Consider the following 6,462-nt stretch of genomic DNA (forward strand, 5'->3'; position numbering starts at 1 on the left):
CGGTTGAACAGGTGGAGGAGGTATTGAAACCACATTTTTCATCACATAAGGTTCGAAGAGACTTGTCCTTTGTGAACATTTCGGCAGTACCAATTCCAGATGGGATTGTGTGGGATAAAGTAATATTTGATATATATGGTCCCACTGAAATAATTCAAATACCGTATGTGCTAAAGTTATCTATGAATGACATAGTCACCAGGCATTGTATCTGATGATTGGGATGTGAAAACAGTTGACTCGATGATGACAGAATTGCAATATTATACTGTCTATGAAAATGAGGATGTTTACCAGTTTAAAGACAATTATGGTGACATGTTTTGCTATAATTATTATGGGCACCACTTCATACATAAAGCGAGCTGTCCAAAAATAATATTTGAGTATACGCAATGGGAACATTGCTCAACTCCCCCGCAAGGGAGTTCAAAAACGTATTTTGAAAAATGTACGTATTTTTCTGGGCATCATCAAAAAAATGCTAAGTCATATTATTTTAAGATGACTCCGACTAGGGATAAACAAATGTTGTTGACCAACACGAAATTTCTATATTCGGACTCCTTTGTTTCCCGGTTATCAATTGAAGGTTATGAATATTGGTCAAAAAATGTTGATTTGAAAAGTGTTTGGGGAACAAAAAATTGGCAAACCAAGGGTAGAGAAACATTGTTTAGAGCATGTCTCATCCCCATTCAAATGATTTTTTAAAATAAAACAGTACAACAGACCAGTTGCTTAGGCTTAGCTACAATCAGAGAATTAAACATGCCCAGCATACCTGCCCCTGCAAAATTTAATAACTGGCAAAAGTCACAAATGCAACGTTTAGTGAGCTTAATGAATGGGTCCAGAACGGTACATTTAGGCCCGTATTTATACTCCGTTTGCGCCAAATTTGCGTCGTTTTATTTGACGCAAATTCGGCGCAAAACTAACGCCATATTTATAGTTTGGCGTTAGACGCGTCTAGCGCCAAAGTATGGGGAATAAGCGTCATTTATTTGCGTGAACGCCTTCCTTGCGTTAATGAGATGCAAGGTAGGCGTTCCCGTCTAAAAAAATGACTGCGACGCAAATGCGTCGTATTTATACTCCCGGGCAAAAATCGCGCCCGGGAGTGGTCGGGGCAAAAAAACCCGCATTTGCACCTGAATTTAACGCCTGGGTCAGGGCAGGTGTTAAGGGACCTGTGGGCTCAAAATGAGCCCACAGCTGCCCTCACATGCCCCCAGGGACCCCCCCTGCCACCCTTGCCCACCCCAGGAGGACACCCAAGGATGGAGGGACCCATCCCAGGGACATTCAGGTAAGTTCAGGTAGGTATAATTTTTTTTTTTTTTATTTTTTTTTTTGGCATAGGGGGGCCTGATTTGTGCCCCCCTACATGCCACAATGCCCAATGACCATGCCCAGGGGACATAAGTCCACTGGGCATGGTCATTGGGCAAGGGGGCATGACTCCTGTCTTTACTAAGACAGGAGTCATGTAAATGGCGTCTGGGCGTCGTTAAAAATGGCGCAAATCGGGTTAAGACGATTTTTTTGCCTCAACCTGACTTGCCCCATTTTAAGACGCCCTAACGCCATTTTTCCCTACGCCGGCGCTGCCTGGTGTACGTGTTTTCTTTCCGCGCACATCAGGCAGCGCCGGTCTGCTAGCGCCGGCTAACGCCATTCTATAAATACGGCGCCCGCATGGCGCTTCAGAATGGCGTTAGCCGGCGCTAATCTTTTTGGCGCAAAACTGCGATAGCGCAGTTTTGCGTCAAAAAGTATAAATATGGCCCTTAATACTTCACTGATGCATCCAGGCGGGTGGTTAATGTGGCCAATAGATACCAATGGGTGTCATAACTGTTTTGTCACCTTTTCGGGGGGTTTCCGAACGAGTAGGTCAGACCCTCGCTATATATCACCAGAACATGCTGAAATAATATATAGTGTGGGAAAGTTGTGCCAATAGTGGCTAAAATCATCCTCACTAGATGCAGTTAAGACACATCTCACTCTCCTGTCTAATGACACTGACTTACAAGATTTTTTGTCAGGCCTAAAGATACCACGTAGGAAGCGTTTCTTGTATGAAGTATACAATGAAATATGGAAACTTTCCCAACAGGAGGCTGCAGCCCGGTTAAGGCAGATAGATCAGGAAAATCTGAAAAAGGCATTAGCTGTTGTGGATAATGGACTTCACACCTTGTCCGACCAGATATATACAATTAACAACATTGTTTCTTCTGCTATAGACATTATATGATCTGATATGTCTTCTTTATATCATGGACAGAGTCAGACCAGGTCCATTATGCAGTTGGGTTGGACGCTTCAGACATTGAAGGCGGGTCGCGTTCCGTGGCAGCACATCAGTGCCAGGGAAATATTTTTTTCCTTTAATTTAACGCGACAACAGCAACTAATGGCTAAGAAGGAGGCGACTTACGTCATGCTCAACATTGAAAAGTTACAAAGATTGACTTTTACCGAGGCCGAGATTCCCTCAGCAGAGTGGTTGATACACGGGGTTATTAATCTGCCTATTTCTACATTACAATTCACTTCTTGTTTGAAACCTGTTCCGGTAGGCAGATACGAAAAGTTGGGAGACAGTTACATTCATGAGGTGTGGGAGCTTCCCTTCTCGTACAAATGCCTCAATGGCATGAAAGAGGTCTTTCTTAGCAGCAGTGAATGCGAGACTTCGGTCAGCCATTCGATGATTTGTAAGCAGCTGTCCTTGCATGGGGCGTGTAATGCCTCGGTTGCGAACTTGGCTTGCTATCTGAAGGGAGTTCCAGTTCCCTTGATTAAATGCACGTTCTAGGTGCTTTCAAACAGCAGCCACATCCTCCTCAATAGTGAAGACTGTTGTGGCATGCGGGCCGGAATAGTTTACGTTGTTTCGGTCACTAAGGTCATTACATGCTGCGGGAACGTGTTGTTTCCCCCCACCAAAATTAGGGAGGTAGAGGATATTTGGCCTCACATTGCTACTTCCAAGGTGAATTTTGACAAGTTAAGTAGACTAAGGCTTTATTGTTTCAGAAGCATGTGGCCCTTACATCTGCACGCGAGATCTACGCACTTCAGGTGTCTAGGTCATCGGCGAAAATACAGTCCCTGTTAAATACAAACTTTCCGAGACACTTTGGTGAACTCGTGGGACATATCTTTAATGCGTCCAGCACAGCTGGATTAGCTCATTTCTTCAAAGTTGTTGGTATTGGTTTTGTTCACACCTTTTCCTCCATATTCGGTTTAATACTTTCAGCTATTCATTCAATTTTCGGAAGCATTTTTGGTGGATTTCCGATAACTTTGGCTTTATTAGCCGGCATTTTGCTGTTGCTGTTGTTTTTCCGCAATGGCTGTCCCGCCGCAACAAGGACGAATGTGGGCGCTCCCATCAGCGCAGCTGTGTCGTGATCTCATGATGCAGCTCTTTGGAGCAACACTCCTGGAACATTTGGAGTGTGACTGGTCTCTGTCATTCAGACTGGTTTTGGATTGTGTGCAGCCCGTGTTTCGGTGCCGTTGGTGCTCTTTTGAACATGCACTTGACGTCTGTCTCTCACAGCAACGCCCCTCAGTGATTGATGCTGATCTGTTGATGTTCGCGATGAGGGTCCATTACCAGACATGCGCGCTGCAGCTGCGTTTGCTTAGAGAAGCTTATTACGAGCTACCCTTCCTGGAGGAAGTTGATATTAACTCGTTCGTAGGCACTACACGGGATTCCGCCTTGGTTGATACTGGGGCTCTGGAACACACCTGCTCCTTGATAGTTTTTGGCGTGGATTTACCGGTATTGTCATCTTCCGAGGTGGAAAATCTCCTCCTTTCCATGACTAATGCTTGATTTGGACTTATCCTAAATTGACATTTTCCTTTGAATTTGGCATTTGGCCGCATGCTTATTTTAAAAATTGTAAATTAGTATGCTTGTGTGTCCTCTTAACTTGTTGAAATTGAATAGGGTTTTAAATATATTTTAGCTTAGGGCATTTTAGCTTCAGCTTAAACCACTTTCTACCGACAAGGGGAGGGTGTAGTGTAGCCATTTTTAATATAACTCCATGAACGTTTGTTAACATACTAGGCCGCTTTGCACTTTGCCCTAGATACATTTTATTCAGACTCGCACTGTTATTTTACAATAACCAGTTTTACGGTCTTGTTTTTATTTCCTTCTATCACACTGTTTAGCTTAGTTCAGCACTGTGTTCTCAAATAATGCATTCTTGATCGCCCTGGGCATCAGTCAAGGCTACAGTCTGGTACATTGCCGGTAAAAGTGGTAGAAGTTTAGTCTTCCTTATTCGTAGAAAAAACACATCCTTACGCAGGGACATTTTCTTAGAACATCTGCGTGTTAGTTATAAAAACACTTCTTAGTCCTAGTATAGGTCAGAGGGAGATTCCGGCCAGGAACCTACAACTAGATGCTGACTGCCCCGTTGCAGATGCTGATGCAGATTACAGGCCTTTGCTCAGGTATGAGGGTTGATGTCCTCCCGGGGGAACCTGAAAGGCAGGCTTAGAGCTTTACAAGCTGTGCTCAGAATATAACTTAGAGAGAACATAATCTAGTGGCACTATGATAGCCTTATTCTTGTGCTTCACTCTCATCGTACTATTTTAATCCTACTGTGTTGTGTAGTTCTGGTTATTGCAGCTCACGCTTTGCTATCTAAAATGCAGTCGTTTTATTTAACCAATCTTTAAAACTTAAACTGCCTTTGTCATTTCTATGTGAGACCGTACTGTGTATGAGAGAACCGGTTGTGACCTGAGTGACCACGACTTCCCTGGGAAGTGCTAAGATGTCATGCGCTCGGCTGCCCAATTGTCTCTTCCCTTCGGGAGAGATGAGGCGCTGGTAGTTAGCTGGAGCAAAATACGGATTTAGAGTGACAAGGGTCCTTCAGCGTGGGTCAGACTTAGTCCCCCACCCTGTGAACGATCTTGCCGCTCAAAATCCAGTAGTCTCATTAGGATAATGAGAGCCTACGCAACAGCATCACTTGGCAGGGTAGACTAACAGATGGCAAAGTCCACGTGCAGGTGCAAGATTGTTGGAAGCCTGCTGTGTCCCTCAGGCTTCAGATCAGGAGGCTGACCAACCAGTCCTTGGAGCTTCTCTGGGGTTGTTGGCTCAAGAGATGCAGGTCTAGTTCTTCTCATCCAGGCAAGAGGGCTTCAGGTCAGCACGGCATGTCAGCAGTCTTTCAGAGCAACAGTCCAAGAGAGTGGCGGTTCTTTCGGCAGCACAAAAGTCCTTCTTCTTAGCAGGGCCCTGAAGTGTACTGAAGTGGTGGTGTCTCAGGTCCAGTATTTAAATCCAGTTGTGGCTTTGAAGTGAGGAGAAGCTTCTAGAGGCAAGAAGTTGAAGCTCACAGCTGACCTGCCTCCCTGGACCTGGCTGAAGATTATAGGGAGTATGCAACCATTTGTGTGGAACAGAGTGCAGTCTATTCAAGTGTAAATGGGGTTTTCCCAGTTCTTCCCTTCCATCCTGCCAGTAATGACCCACCCAGGCACGTCTGTGCTCCTTATTGTGTGTGTCTGTCTAGGAGGAATACATAAAGCCCAACTGTCAATTACATCCAGTCAGGAGACCGACAGACAGACTGCAGGCACCAAATGACTAAGGCAGGAAAATGCCAACTTACTAAAAGTAGCATTTTCAAAATTGCAATTTAAATTCTGACTTCACCATAAGTTAGGATTTTTAATTATAATTCCAAAGACATCAGATATGACCTGCTTATCTGTTCTCATTTGGATTTTATACTTATGCAATGTAATAAACTAACTCCAATGTTATCCCATGGGAAAAGTAGGCCTTGCAGTAGTGAAAAACAATTTAAGAGATTTGGCTACCAGGATATGTAAAACTTAAAAGTACATGTCCAACTTTCTGAATACACTGCACCCTGCTCTTTGGCAGTCAAGGGCCTACCCTAGGGGTGACCTATATGTATTAAAAAGGAAGGCTTGACCTGGCAAACTAATTAAAATTGCACACACAGGCTGAAATGGCAGGCGTGAAACATGTTTAAAGTGGTACTTAAATGCGGTGCACACTCAGTGCTGCAGGCCCACTAGTTTCACTCAATTTACAGGCCCTGGCCACAGGTTGTGCCACTTTACTATAGATTTACAGTTAATTAAATATATCAATTGGGTAAAAGCCAATTCCACCATGGTTTAAGAAGAGAGCACAAGCACTGTAACACCAGTTAGCAGTGGTAAAGTACGCTGAGTCCAAAGGCCAACAAAAACAATGCCAGCAAAACAGGAGGTCTGAAGGCAAAATGTTAGGGGGAAAACCACATCAAGAATGCCAGACCTAACAAAATCTTGTTATTCCAGTTCTACAAATGTAACACTTTCACTGCCAAGGTGTTTTCAGAACCCTGGCATGATTTGTTTTACAACTTTGTTCAAACATAT

Source organism: Pleurodeles waltl, chromosome 1_2, assembly GCF_031143425.1.
Source record: "Pleurodeles waltl isolate 20211129_DDA chromosome 1_2, aPleWal1.hap1.20221129, whole genome shotgun sequence".
Lineage (NCBI taxonomy): Eukaryota > Metazoa > Chordata > Amphibia > Caudata > Salamandridae > Pleurodeles > Pleurodeles waltl.